Source organism: Thalia democratica, chromosome 1 (assembly GCF_965202585.1).
Source record: "Thalia democratica chromosome 1, ktThaDemo2.hap1.1, whole genome shotgun sequence".
Taxonomy (NCBI): Eukaryota; Metazoa; Chordata; class Thaliacea; order Salpida; family Salpidae; genus Thalia; species Thalia democratica.
The window spans coordinates 45344530-45358844 of record NC_139165.1 but is presented as its reverse complement, the minus strand read 5'-3'; the positions used below and the strand labels follow the sequence as shown (position 1 = coordinate 45358844).

Below are 14315 nucleotides of genomic sequence, written 5' to 3'. Positions count from 1 at the left end.
ATTCTTTATTTAACTAGGTTATCTAACTTAAGTAAAAATAATTAGTTCTATGTAAAGTTACTAATACTTACCCGCAAACATAAAAAAGAATAATTTAGAAGCCGTACTGTATAAACGTTTGCTTAATCTTTCATAAGTCATCAGTTTAACTTTACAACTATCCTAATCAACAAAAATTTATTAGAAATGTTTTACTATCTATTTCCTGGGAATCGGAAGGCTCTTGGTAGTTGCGGGCTTGTTTTCAAAAACATAAACCTTCGCTGGCGCCAGATGATCTTTTAGTTACGACGTCACCTTTTTTCAAACCTTGCATCAATGATACCTATAAGCTTTATTTTACTCTTAAATTCAGTTTCTAGAATATTTAGTGTAAATTTGAAAAAATTACATGCTCGCGGGCTTAAATTTAACTTATGCGGACTGCAGTTTTACCTTTCGTGGGCCGCATCCCGTTTTTAATAAAAACATGCTTGCAGGCCGTATTTTGTTGATCCCTGATCTGTTTCATAACATTTTAGTAAGCTCTGCTTAGTTTTTTTACTATTTTAACTTAAAGATTTTGCCTGTTGTAAGTTTTTAAGTTATAGTTCATTGAACGACAAAATGTACTCAAAAAATGCTCAAAGTTTTTGGTAATAGGATCTGGTGCACGAAGAACCTTACGGTTATTGAGTCGCTGACTACTTGGATACCTTTTCACGTCTTTGAACAAAACTAAGTCACAATTAAGATAGACTTTTATCTATAATTAACAAGCAGCTCAACTATTAAGTAAGTTGTTAAGTAAACCAACTTAATTTAAGTCAAAGACATACCTTGTAAACTTATATTTAGATTGTTTAGTAAACTCTACAGTTACAAAAATGTGTGTAGTAAAACAAAAAAAACATTAATTGAAACAGTTAGGTGCATTAAAAATAAACTATACTGTCACGACGTTGTTTATTGAAATATTTTTAAACTACATGGAGTTTTATTAAATTAAGAAAAAATGCTTAAACCTGTACTACCAAAATCGATCACAGAAACTTGAATGGGTCACTAAAAATGGTTTTGAAAATCTTTATTCTTTTCTTATTAAAATTAATATTGAGATAGTTCAAAAGTATTCAACTAGCTAAAATGTTAAAAAAATAAACAAAAGGTAAACATTGAACAATCTAGTGTACTTAGTAGAACTTTTTTAAAGTGGAGTATTTTCAATTTCTTAAAATATTTTAAGAACCACTAAATTAAATTATACAAATAAATGATAAGCAACTGTTTTATATCTAATTTCACCTTTTTTACTTAAAGCTTTAGATGCTTGCATAACATCAGAAAAAGTTTTAGTAGTTTACATTTTTTAGTTTAAACGAACTTGAAATATTACAATACTTTTTATAACTCATCTTTAAAACAAAATTCGATCTTACTTTTTGCACAAGTTAATAAACTAGTTTAGAACTTTTAGAGATAAATGAGTACAGTTTTAAAAAAATCCAGGCTTCCCCCAACTTTGACTAAATTCAAAACAAACTATAAGGTATTTTTTATCTTCCATTTCAACGCAGGTCGACTTGATTACCTAGATGATTTAAAACTGTGCTGTTTAAAAAAAGTCACAAACAAACAGTCTTTTTAAAAATGTAAATATTTATTTTTACCAACTAATATTAAATTATAGAACGAATTCCAAAATGTTTTTAAAGCTTTTTTTTCTTTTTTAAAGTTGATCGACTTAATATATTTATACATTATACACGCATTCTATTTGGATTATGATTTTAACATATGACCTAGAAAGATTTTTAGACCTTTTTATTAATTAAAGTACATAGTACTACTAAACTAATAAAATTAGTACTTAATAGAGAGATAGAAAAATAGTCTTTGTTTTTAACAAAATTTTCGTAAAAATAAGCTTAACTTTTAATTTTTTTAGTACTAGTATTAATAAAATTCCTAATGTTTTTTTTAGTTAGTACCCTAAACTGAGTTCAATTTGTAAAAAGATGTTTCAGGTGTAGTTAATGTAGGTGGAGCTTTTTTTCTTAATTAAAATTATATAGCGCTTTTACAAATATTATTAAAGAAAGTTTTTCAAATAAAAATCATTACTTTAATTTTATAAAAATAAGTTTATATTTAAAGGTGTTGCTGTAACTTAATTAAAGTAGCTCTTATTGTTTAAAAATTCTAAAATTCCTTATTTTGTGAAAAAATAAAGCACCTTCAAATATGATAAAAATGATAAAAACAGTTATGATAGTATTTTATACTGATAGCTAGTCAAACTAATCTATTAGAATTTCTTTTTTGATTTAACACTTCAAATGAACCCAGGCTGCACCGCAAGAGGATAAACAACAGTTTTTGAGACAATCTCCAACCAATTTTGTCCTATGAGGCGTACAAAGTTCCAAGAAGCAGCTTTTTTCAGTTAAACCAAGCTGGCATAATTATGCTAGCACTGAAGCAACTTCTTCTGCGTGGTATGAAAAAAAAACCCAACCCAATAGTTCACAACTCAACATCTAAAACGTCTTCAGTTTCAATGTGAGATTACATTTTACGCAGGTTTGATAAGTCAATGTATAGTTATAATTATTATATTTTCCGCAGAACTAAGTAGTTTTGTAAACATTTATAAAGCAGTAGATGAGACTCTTAAAAACATTTTAGGAAGCTTTTTTACGACCGCTTTCGATCTAGTTAGGTTTCAGTTAAACAGACGTATAACAAAAAATAATGTTGAAAGTTAATTTGTAAATTATTTAATAGCATCATTTATTTCCGAGTGTACCTATAAGCGAAAGCTAAAGTGCAAACGCATTAAGGCCCGTTTTATTATCGTTAAAATAAGTGATTTTTGCGATTATACTGTCTGATGAGTCCTAAAAAGATGAAATTTAATATATTCGACCTCGGAACCTGTTGTTGCAGACAAGTATATACTACAGGATTCTATTCAGATATGTTAAAATGCTAACGTTGTTATGGTGATTAAGCATAAAAAAAAAGTTTTGATGTTTTGCAAAATAACTTAACGCTTTAGAAAACAGAGTATAGTTCAAAACATTCTTGTTTACCCTAAATTTTAATTTTTGTTGCCTCGTTATAAACTAATTTTTATTTGTAAAAAAACTTTGAAAAAAGATTTATCACTAATGTTTAGTTATTATTTTTTTAAATATATTAGAAATTAGTTGAAAAGCAAAAAAACATTAAAAAAATTAAAAACACTTACAAAAAAAAGCTCGTTTGTGATCTGACTTCATAAAAACAAAGTTTTTATTACCTTGTTGTAATATGAGTTTTCATATAGTTACTTTATTTGTCGAAAAAATATAAGAACATTAATATATAATCTTTTGTGAGTGTTAATAACGTTTAAAACTCTCTGAGGTTATCAAAAAATCTTTAAAATAAGTGAAGTTTATACTTAGATCGGTATTTTTAATTCTTAAATACAATGTTTTTTTTTTAATTTTAATGTATTCCTGTAATTTTTCAGCTTAAAAGTATTTGTAGTTATATTCTGTCAAACTTACAAAATTAAAGAAAATTATTTAAAAATTTTATCTATCTAGTATTTAAGCCTAGCTGAAATTTTAATTGTTTCGTATTTTTAAACTTTTTTAATGAAAGTAACATGCAGGAAAAAATCCAATTTATGTATTTCAATGTATGCGTTTTGTTGTTTTTTTTTGTATTTTTAGAATTTAGTAATTAAACTCCAGAAAATTTATTTTTACCTTTAAAAACAGTTAAGAACTTTACCTTTAATTAACAAACTTTTACTTTAAGAAATATCTTCAAAGAATTCTTAACCAAACTTTTAAAAGTTATTTACTTTTTTTTTCCCACTTTAAATCTTAAAATAAAAGTTAAATTAATTAGTTTTACATAAAAAATAAGTTGAAAAATTTATGTTGTAAATTAAATATATTTTAGTTATTATTCTTAGAAATGATTAAAATCAAATATTTAAATTATGTTTTTTGAAAAGTTTTATAGTACTGGACTGGGTGCACTGGTTCAATGTTCTTTAGAATGATCTATTTACCTTAAATTGTTAAAAGTCCATTAAAGTTGTAACACTCTGTAAACTCAAGTTTCAGCTACTTTAAAGATAATGTTATAAATTTATATTTACCATTCCCATCACACTTTTCAACAAAATTGTTAGTTATTTTTTTAAATATAAATATAAATTTACAATTATCAGTTTATTAAGTTTTTTCAGTTGATATTGGTGTATAACTTGTTTTAAAATGTGGTTAAAAGAGCCTGACAAATTAATGTTCTATTGTTTATTAATTTTATGTTGTTCTCTTTTTTGTTATTGTTATTAATAAAAAGTTTTCAAACTTAAATGAAGGTTAATTATTTCAATTTATAACCTTCTTTCTTCATATACAGGAAATATGAAGCAGATTTAAGTTTTACAGACAATTAAATAAAAATATTTTATTTCAAACAGTTATAGAGAACTAATTACATTTTCTAAAAATTAATTATAAGTCTTGACTACTATATATAACTTAAAGCAGCAACTATTGTTCTACAAAAATTTTAATTCTCTCATTAATTTTTAGTTTTACAATATTTTTCATCTTTACCAGTGCTAAAAAATAAAGTTAGTTTTGTTTCTAACAATCATATTAGTTTATTGTTACTATTTTTTTCATTTCAAATTTTAAGAGTGTGGCCACTAAACCTGGGATCCTGAAAACCTGGCATTTGAGAAATTAAATAAAAACCTGGAATTTTAAACAATTTCTACATGTTAAGTTGTAAAATTTTGACTTGACACAAAAGTCTATCATTCACATAGATAAAAAGTTTTTGTTATCATCAGTATTTATTAATTTAAAGACACATTTAACATAGCTTTACACTATTGTTTCAATGTTGTTATACTACTTAACAAAGATTTTAACCATAATCTCAAGTTTAAACTTGATTAGGCCAAGCATTTACTTTCAAAAATCTGAAAATATTCAGATAACCCAGAAAGAAATTTTGCAAAAAACAGTGGCCACCCTTTTAATCAAATGGAAAAATACTGTGTTAAAAATAGTCTTATTTTTATAGTTTATTTTCTATTTAATAAAAAAGTTGATGTGTAATTATTTAGCCTTTTGTTGCACCAATATTGAGTTGAAATTTTATAAACTATATTATTTACTTTCTAAATCCAGCTCCATATTAGTGTGACATCATGCTAGGTAATTACCATTTACTTGCTTTATATTTTCAATGTAAGGCAACTATATCACTCATATTTAAGGAACTGTTTATGTTAAAAGAAATAAAAAATATTATTCTTTAGTATTAAGTTATCAAACATAAATACAAGGTGCCTACTTTTTAAACTAGTTTTTCAATAATAACATTTATATTTCCTTAATTCTTGAGTTTAAAAAGTTTTATTGCCATTGCTCTGAATTAAATTTGAATTAATTATATACTTATCTTTTATATTATATATAAGTTAAAGCATATTGAAACTAATATAAGAGTTGCTAGTAATAATCAAAAAAAATTGTGAAAAGTTTAAAATTTTGTTTATTAACTGCTGTCTCTTTAAGTTTAGTAAACAGGGTCTTATATTTTATATTTAAGTATAGTAAATTTTTTGTATAATATGTGTAAAGCACAGCTTAAATTACCAGTATTTGTATAGAACCTTAATTTTGATAAAGCAAAACATTTAAATTAAAGCTTTAATTTAAGAGGTGATAAATTTACTCTCTGTCCAAGTTTATCATCCTAACTAAATCAAAAAATTTATTTTTTTGCTTATCTACACAAAATAAATGTTTAAAAATTTTGCTATTACTACTGAAATAAAATTAAGCTTTTGATAACAGCATTTATAGAGAATTTTTTAAAATTATTTAAAGGCATAGGGGGGGGGGTAAACACCTTTTTTTGGTTTTTGTTCTTGTTTTATATAGTTTTTACTAAGCTTTTAGATGCTTTTTACAGATTTTAAAAATTCAAAATAATTTTTGAGATATAGCCGGTCAAAGTCAGAGGCAACAATAGGTTCCTTATGGGAGGCGCAATTTAGTGCTTTAAATGCTTTTTTAGTTGCATACATAATATACCTACATTTGTAACAATTTAAGCTTGTATTTCTATAGCTTTTCAACTACATAATACTTTCTAGTTTTGATTTAATGGCTACTAAGTAGTAAAAAAACTACAATACAGTAAATACCGCTTAAGTACACACTTTTTTTGGTACGCACACCCCGCCTTAAGTACAAACTTATCCAGAAAGACATAAACATTTTTTTAAGTTTTTTATATATTTTTTATATATTTATATCAAGTTTAAATATCAAAATAAAGGATGTTATATTAGAACTTCTAATAAATTTCATTTTTTTTGCCTAAATTTTCAATCATCAAGTTTTTCCAGATAATTATATGTTTCCAGGTAGAATGGCCAACCTGCTGAGTTAGCCTGAGACTTTTAAACTAGGGTGAGTAATTCTGATTAGTCTAAGTGGCCTGAGATTGTGACAGTCCTGTTATTAAATGTTAATAAACTAAATACTTATGTAGTGGTTGCAGAAAAGTGAAAAGAATAATGATTTTTGAGCTGTAATCCTATAAAAAAAATAAATCTAGATGACAAAGTTAAAAAAACCTACAAATACAACATAGTTAAGTCATAATTTAATTTAAATGTACACACATTGATGTTTTGAAAATGTTTTGTAAACACAATGTAGTTTGGTACTTTTCTTCTAACAAGACAAAATATGGAAAATATGGCTTAGTATTCTTTTCTATATCATTGACTGACATTGACTTTCTATATTAAATGTATGTATTATGTAGAAACTTTTTACAGAAAAAATAAATCATTTTAAAAACTTTTAAAAAATTTTGCAGATTAGACTTATGTATTAGATGTTATTTTAAATTAAACAACTTGTTTATTTGGCTTAATTATTTGGTGGCTAGTTGTAAGAAAGAAAACAAACAACTAAATTTCATATTATACTATGTTGTCAAAAAGTACGCACTACCCGTGCTAAGTACGCACTTTTTGGTCGGGATCAATTTGCGTACTTAAGCGGTAGTCTACAGTATATGATAATTGAGTATAGTTTCACTACTTATATTTTGTATGTATTATTAAGCTTTTGAACTTAAAGTAAATATTTTTTACTAGATGGAGCTTGCTTTAAAGTTTCTGCATCTTTAGTTCAGTCAAGAGTGACCATGAGCTGCCAACAGAATCCTTTCTGAGTACAAACCGGTTTCAATTAGGTAAATTTTTAGATGTGCATTTAATTAAGTAAATATGTTTTCAGGTTTTTGAAGCTTTGTTAGCCAAATTATTGTTTTACAACTACATTATTAATAATGTTTTTAGTAAAAGATGTTAACAATATAGATAATAACAACAATTTTCAAAGTACCAAATTCATTTAAGCAAACTTTTTGTGTTCAGGCCATAAATGGGGGAAAGGCAGTAAATACTTTTTTAAAAAAGTCTTAATTATAACATTAGTTAGTAAGTAATCTATCAGTTGATTTTTACTATTCAAAAAGCAACTTTTGAAGTTGAGCATTTAAAGTTAGTGACATGACAATTCAAATCTGGACAATTCAAGTTTTGACATTTCAAAATCCTTAAAAATGTATTTAAGAGACGATATCTCAAAAAGTGCTGTATTTAGAAAAAATAAAAAGTACGCTTGTAGGTCTTATTAATACCACAAGGGATTTTTTATTTTTTCCAAAATTTTAAATATTTCTACGATATTTAAAAAATAATGAAAATAGCTATATTTTTAAGCTAATCTTAGCCATATCTCAAAAAATATTTAAAGTTTTTCAAAAGTAATATATAGCCTGTAGATATTAACAATACCTACTTATTTTATATATAAAAAAAGTATACATTACTTTTTGAGTTCAAGTTCTTTGAAAATCTTAGAATTTGATTTGTTAGAATTTGAGTTATCCAAATTAGAATTGCTGCCCACCTTCAAAAGTATGTGAGAGTTGAATAGGTTGCTTATGGAAGGAACAATCAAAAAGACTGAAAATAACTTTTACTAAAAATACTTTTTTGGTAAAAATAATTTTTTTGAGGGGCTGGATCACTTGGCAGTGCTTGGAAAATTGCAGAGCTTGAAACTTTAGCAAGAAAAACTCGGAAGTTAATACATAAAATTTAAAAAAAACTGTAGTTTTAACATAACTTTTTACTTAAAATATGAAATTAGGTTACACAAGAAACTACTATTAAATTACAGATTTGCAACACACTAAGGAAACTCAGAATAACTCTGGACAGTTTTAAGTTTTTGGAAATCCCAGGGCAACCATAGTAGTTCACTCAGTTTAGTTTTCTTGACTCAAAGAGTGGCAACCTTGTATTTAAGTCACCAATTTAAATCCCTTATATCTTAAAAGTTAAATGGTTTAGAATATCTGTCAGCTCAAATATAACTCTTACAGTAAAATAAACTTGTAAAAATAATATGATACAATTGACCTTATTAAGTGTATTAAATATAATTGTTGGCAAAATAAGCTAAGATAATTAGTTTGCATGATGATATAAAAAATGGCAAAGTAAAGACTTTTAAGCAGTCAAAGTTTCAATCACCAGAATCAACTAATCTTGACTACCGCCTTTTTTGTGCTTTGTGATGTCACAATCACACACAATTCAGTGGCTGGTTGTTGTAAAAAGTTGTTCAAATCAACAATCCTCTTTAAATAAGACTAATGCAACATCAAAGACTTTTTGTTTGCGTTTTGAAACAGAGGTACATAGTGATGTCATGACAGTGGTTTCTATAGGTGATTGTGACTGAATAATGGCTGCTTGAAATCATGGTTACTTCATCTTTGGTAATCTGACAAACTAATGAATGTTTAATTGTAGAAGAAGATAATTCATATATTAAAAACTTTAAAATTTGTAAAATATTTCAGGGTGTATTGATTCTACTCTTCTCTGTTTGTGGAGTTACAAAATATAATGATTGGATTTACAATTCAAATGTCATAAGTTATATTAAGTGTCACTAGTATTTTACCAATTAGTTTTAAGTCAGTTAAAGTCAATTTTTTTTTCACTTTATAATTTTTTTAAATGATGTAGAATTTTTCATTGAGTTAGTAGCTTTGTCTTAAATTTTCAAAATTTAACTATTAATTTTATTGTTTTTATTTTTTTTTGTGGCAAAGCATGAATACTAACAGTGATTCTAACTACACTTGAGCTGATTTAAAAAACTATGTTTAAGTGTTTAATTTTGATATATAAACATACTGAAAGAATAATTATTATTCAGATTACTTTCCATACAAGAATTCATCAGTCAACTATGAAAGTTTAATAGAAAATGATCAATTTGATTCACAGGTAATTATTTGTTTACATAAATTATTCAATTAATTGCAACAAGTTTTCATACTTTTATTTTATACTACTGATTAGTTTTATAATGATAATATACAAGTATTAGTTTAAGAAGTAAAGTATTAGATTTTGAGCATGTTGGTGTTTTTTAAATAGATTTTTTTTGTCAAAAATTATATAAGATTTGTTCTAAATAAATAAAGTTTTTAACAAGTAATACTTTTGATCAATAATTGATTTTTTACACTTTATTTTTAATCCTGGCCATATGTAGGGTTTCCACACACTTAAGATACTCCTGATAACTCAGGACAATTTCAAGTTTTTGAAAATATTAAGATGACTCAAGCTAGTTTGAAATTAAAAAAACTCCAGTTTTCTCAAGCCAGTTTAGTTTTTTTATAACAGGTTTGCCACACCCTCAAGATGTTTAGGATATTTTGAAACTTTTGAAAATCTCAAAATGACCTGGTATAAATTAGGATTACTCAAGGTAATCTAGACTAGTATGAATCTAAAAAAAAACTTTAAGATGACTCAGGACAGACTTGGTCACTCAGTTAAGTTTCTTTAACTAAAAGAGTGTCAACCCTGTATTCTACTCATCAACTTTAATTCCTTATATCTCAAAAATTACTTGGAATTCTGTTAAATGATAAGGAAAATCTATTAGCTAAAATATTATTTGATAAAGTAAAATAAACTCGTAAAAACAATGTAATACTTTTGACCTTATTAAGTTAAAAGTATGTAATTGATGGCAAAATAAGCTAAGATAATTAGTTTGCATGATGATATAAAAAATGGCGAAGTAAAGACTTTTAAGCAGTCAAAGTTTCAATCACCAGAATCAACTAATCTTGACTACCGCCTTTTTTGTGCTTTGTGATGTCACAATTACACACAATTCAGTGGCTGGTTGTTGTAAAAAGTTGTTCAAATCAACAATCCTCTTTAAATAAGACTAATGCAACATCAAAGACTTTTTGTTTGCGTTTTGAAACAGAGGTACATAGTGATGTCATGACAGTGGTTTATATAGGTGATTGTGACTGAATAATGGCTGCTTGAAATCATGGTTACTTCATCTTTGGTAATCTGACAAACTAATGAATGTTTAATTGTATAAGAAGATAATTCATATGTTAAAATTTTAAAATCTGTAAAACATTTCAGGGGCAGTTAGTATTGATTCTAGTCTTCTTTTGTGAAGGAAGCAAAAAAAAAAAAAGGCGCTACAGTTCAAATTTCATGAGTTATATTCAAGAAGTGTCACAAATATATTCCTATTTGGTTTCAAGTCAGTTGATATCTCCTTGTTTTTAATTACTAATTTTAAATAATTTAAATGATGTATAGTGATTCTAACTACACTTGAGCTGATTTAAAAAACTATGTTTAAGTTTTTACAATTTTGTTATATAACATACTGAAAGAATAATTATTATTCAGATTACTTTGCATGCAAGAATCCATCAGTCCATTATGAATATTTGATGGAGAATAGTCAATTTGGTTAACAGGTAATTGTTTGTTTTACATAAGTTTTAAAATTACTTGCGACAAGTTTTCATACTTCAGTTTTATCTCTTTACTGTACTAACTTAAGTAAAAATCGCCTAAAGTTAATTTTTAAGTAATAAAGAAAATTTGCAACAAGAAATACATTTTAATCAGTATTTTTTTTTACATTGTATTTTCAATCTTGCCCATATTGCGGTGTTGCCACATAATCAGGATAACTTGGGCTAGTTTAAAGTTTAAATTAAACCAGGATGAATCAGACTAGTTTTTTTTTTAAATAAAAAAATTGGGATACTAGAGAACTTATAATATTAATTTTCTGTTCTGCTACTTACTTTTGTTAATTCTATTGTAATCATTTTAATTATTTAATAAGGTTTTTCATTTGTTGTTAGCTCTACTTAAGCACAATGTAGGTGGGAACGGTCACTTTTGTATGAAGCGTCACTTTAGCACAAGTAGTCACTTTTGCATGAGCGTCACTTTAGCTCAAGGGAGACTTGCACCGCAACTACTTTGCACGCAGGGTCACTTGTGAAGGCCTCACTTTTGCACAAAGTACGCACTAAAACAGGTACAAACCTGCGTAAAAGACGCACCTGTGCTCAACGGTGGTGTGTACTTTACATGGGTGCGTACTTTAGGCGGGTGTATGCAGGGTCACTTGTGAAGGCCTCACTTTTGCACAAAGTACGCACTAAAACAGGTACAAACCTGCGTAAAAGACGCACCTGTGCTCAACGGTGGTGTGTACTTTACATGGGTGCGTACTTTAGGCGGGTGTATGCAGGGTCACTTGTGAAGGCCTCACTTTTGCACAAAGTACGCACTAAAACAGGTACAAACCTGCGTAAAAGACGCACCTGTGCTCAACGGTGGTGTGTACTTTACATGGGTGCGTACTTTAGGCGGGTGTATGCAGGGTCACTTGTGAAGGCCTCACTTTTGCACAAAGTACGCACTAAAACAGGTACAAACCTGCGTAAAAGACGCACCTGTGCTCAACGGTGGTGTGTACTTTACATGGGTGCGTACTTTAGGCGGGTGTATGCAGGGTCACTTGTGAAGGCCTCACTTTTGCACAAAGTACGCACTAAAACAGGTACAAACCTGCGTAAAAGACGCACCTGTGCTCAACGGTGGTGTGTACTTTACATGGGTGCGTACTTTAGGCGGGTGTATGCAGATGCGTACCTCTTAAAGTGCTTACTTTGTGCAAAAATGACGCTGTGCACAAGTGGCCCTGCGTGCAAAAGTGACGCATGAGAAGCTTACTTTTATTTGTTACTTATGATAATACAATCATCAACTTGTCTAAAATATTTACAAGTGAATTAAAATCGAGCTAATTTGTTGTATTCAAGTAGACTTAATAGTAGGTCCTAAACTCAGTTGCTATATTGTCAATCTGTTGAAAGTAAATTCTACTGCTTCTGTAACAAATTTGGTTAATTGAATAAAGCTATCTTTAATTAGAACATACTTTTTCAAGCAGTAGAATGCTTTTTTATAAATGTTAATAATTTGTGCAGAAGTATTTTTTTAATGAATATTTCGGTTCTGTTTAATACATCAATAAGTAATACATACGCTGTGTATTTTTTAAACTTTTATTAATTTTTTTCTATAAAATTTCTTACATCTAAAGCTGACACTTATGCGTCAAAACTGCTGTCAGCAATAATGAAAAATAGTTAGTTTTGTATAAAATTAGTATAAACTAATTTATATATACACCAAAAAAAGAAAGTCTCATGAATTTAATGAATAAATTAAATGTAGTTTTTAAATACAAGGTTACAAATCTTATAATAATTATTTGTTAGAAAATAAAACTTATACCAAGGGATTGCAACATACTCAGTCCACCTTGGGTAACTCAGGCTAGTTTGAATTTTGTTTGAAAAATAAGGCCGACTCAGGTTCGTTTGAAGATATGTAAAAAAATTGAGCTAGTGTAGATAATTTTCCTAAATCTCAGGCTAGATTTCTAGCTAAACTTATTAAATTAATGTTTATTTCAGGTTTATTAGGTTATCAGTCTCTTTTTTTTTCCTTTTAATTTTTAACTTAATGTTTTCATTTTTGTCATTGAATCATACTTTTTTAACCTAGGTTGAATGGTTTGCTTTACGTATCAGAAACTATGTAATTAATTTTTACTTGATTGTTTTACTGTTTCAAAATTTTAAGTTTTTAAACACATAGCTAAATTAATAAATTAAGCTACGTTTCACTTTATATCTTACAACCATGTTTATTTAAAAAGTTTAGTTTTGGTAACTTTCAGCAAGTTTTTTTTAAATTATTGCATAAAAACTCATTTATCTTAATTCAAACTCTTTTTTGTTATTTAATCAAGTAAAGTTTTTGTCTGTAATAAAAATAATTAAAACACAGATGCTTCATCAATCTCTCAGACGTAAGGAAGCAATTGTAAGTGGACAACAAGTTTAAAATTTGTTTTCGTTGGTAACTTTAATTTCTATTTGCCCAAGTTCATGATTCTATCATTTTGTAATAAAAAAAATATTTGAGTATTAAGTTTGACTCGTATTTATATATTTTTCGTTTTAAGCTTAACATTAAAATTATTACAAATACCCAGAACTAGACTGATTTTGTAATTCCTACGCATCTAGTTTTTCTCTTTATTTGTTTTATGTACTGGTTTGTGTTGAATTTTAAAAGTATAATTGGTTTTGTGCATTGATGAAAAAATTGTGAAGTTTTATAGATGAAGACTATTTTGAACTGGAATCCAAGATAAGCAGTTTTGAAATTAGTTTTTTATTTAAGAGTAATAAAACGCTATAAAGAGGTCAAACCATTATAATTTTTTTTATCTCTTTTATTGCAGTTGAGAATGTTATATCACTTTTTATTAATAAATTTTCATAGAGTAATAGCTCTATATTTTATTTATGATAATCGGTCAAAATTGTAAAAAGTTCTGTATAAAATGTAAACATAGTAATTTTTAAGGTAAATTTTCTCGAAAAAGTTCCACCTAAAATTTTCAAACGAATACCTAAAAGTTTCTAATAAAACTATAAAAAAACCTCCAAACACTACAAATTTTCCAAAACTAAGTTATAAAACATTTTTTTTTCTTTTCTATTACTTGTTATTTTGTGAAAATTCATATGCAAAATTGATTAAAAAAGTTGAAGCGTCAAATGCTAAGGAGAAGATCTGTCTTTTAATAAATTTTTCTTATTCGAACTTATACTTAGTCTCTTGGTAAGGCAAGTGTTTGAATTTATACCTTTTAACCATTGTATCTTAAAATTTCAAAATTTTGTTAAGCTGTAAAGTTAATTATAGTAGCTAGGATAAGTCAACAAGATTAAATTACCTGTTTGGACCGAAAAAACATGAATTAATTAATTTTTTATTT

General features: G+C 26.9%; 1 long non-coding RNA gene across 5 annotated transcripts; it reads left to right on the top strand.

Moving 5' to 3' along the window:
- Positions 1-2200: 2200 nt before the first annotated feature.
- LOC145828926 (uncharacterized) lies at positions 2201-13804 on the top strand. 5 transcript variants are annotated; one of them, XR_014369547.1, is made up of 7 exons: positions 2201-2562; positions 7181-7278; positions 8962-9078; positions 9324-9394; positions 10568-10691; positions 10844-10914; positions 13316-13804. It is a non-coding gene; the product is annotated as an uncharacterized LOC145828926 (long non-coding RNA). The 5 variants fall into 5 exon arrangements; XR_014369546.1 differs by lacking the exon at positions 2201-2562 and adding an exon at positions 4097-4169 and having other exon boundaries at positions 8962-9030; XR_014369545.1 differs by lacking the exon at positions 2201-2562 and adding an exon at positions 4097-4169.
- The last annotated feature ends 511 nt before the right edge of the window (positions 13805-14315 follow it).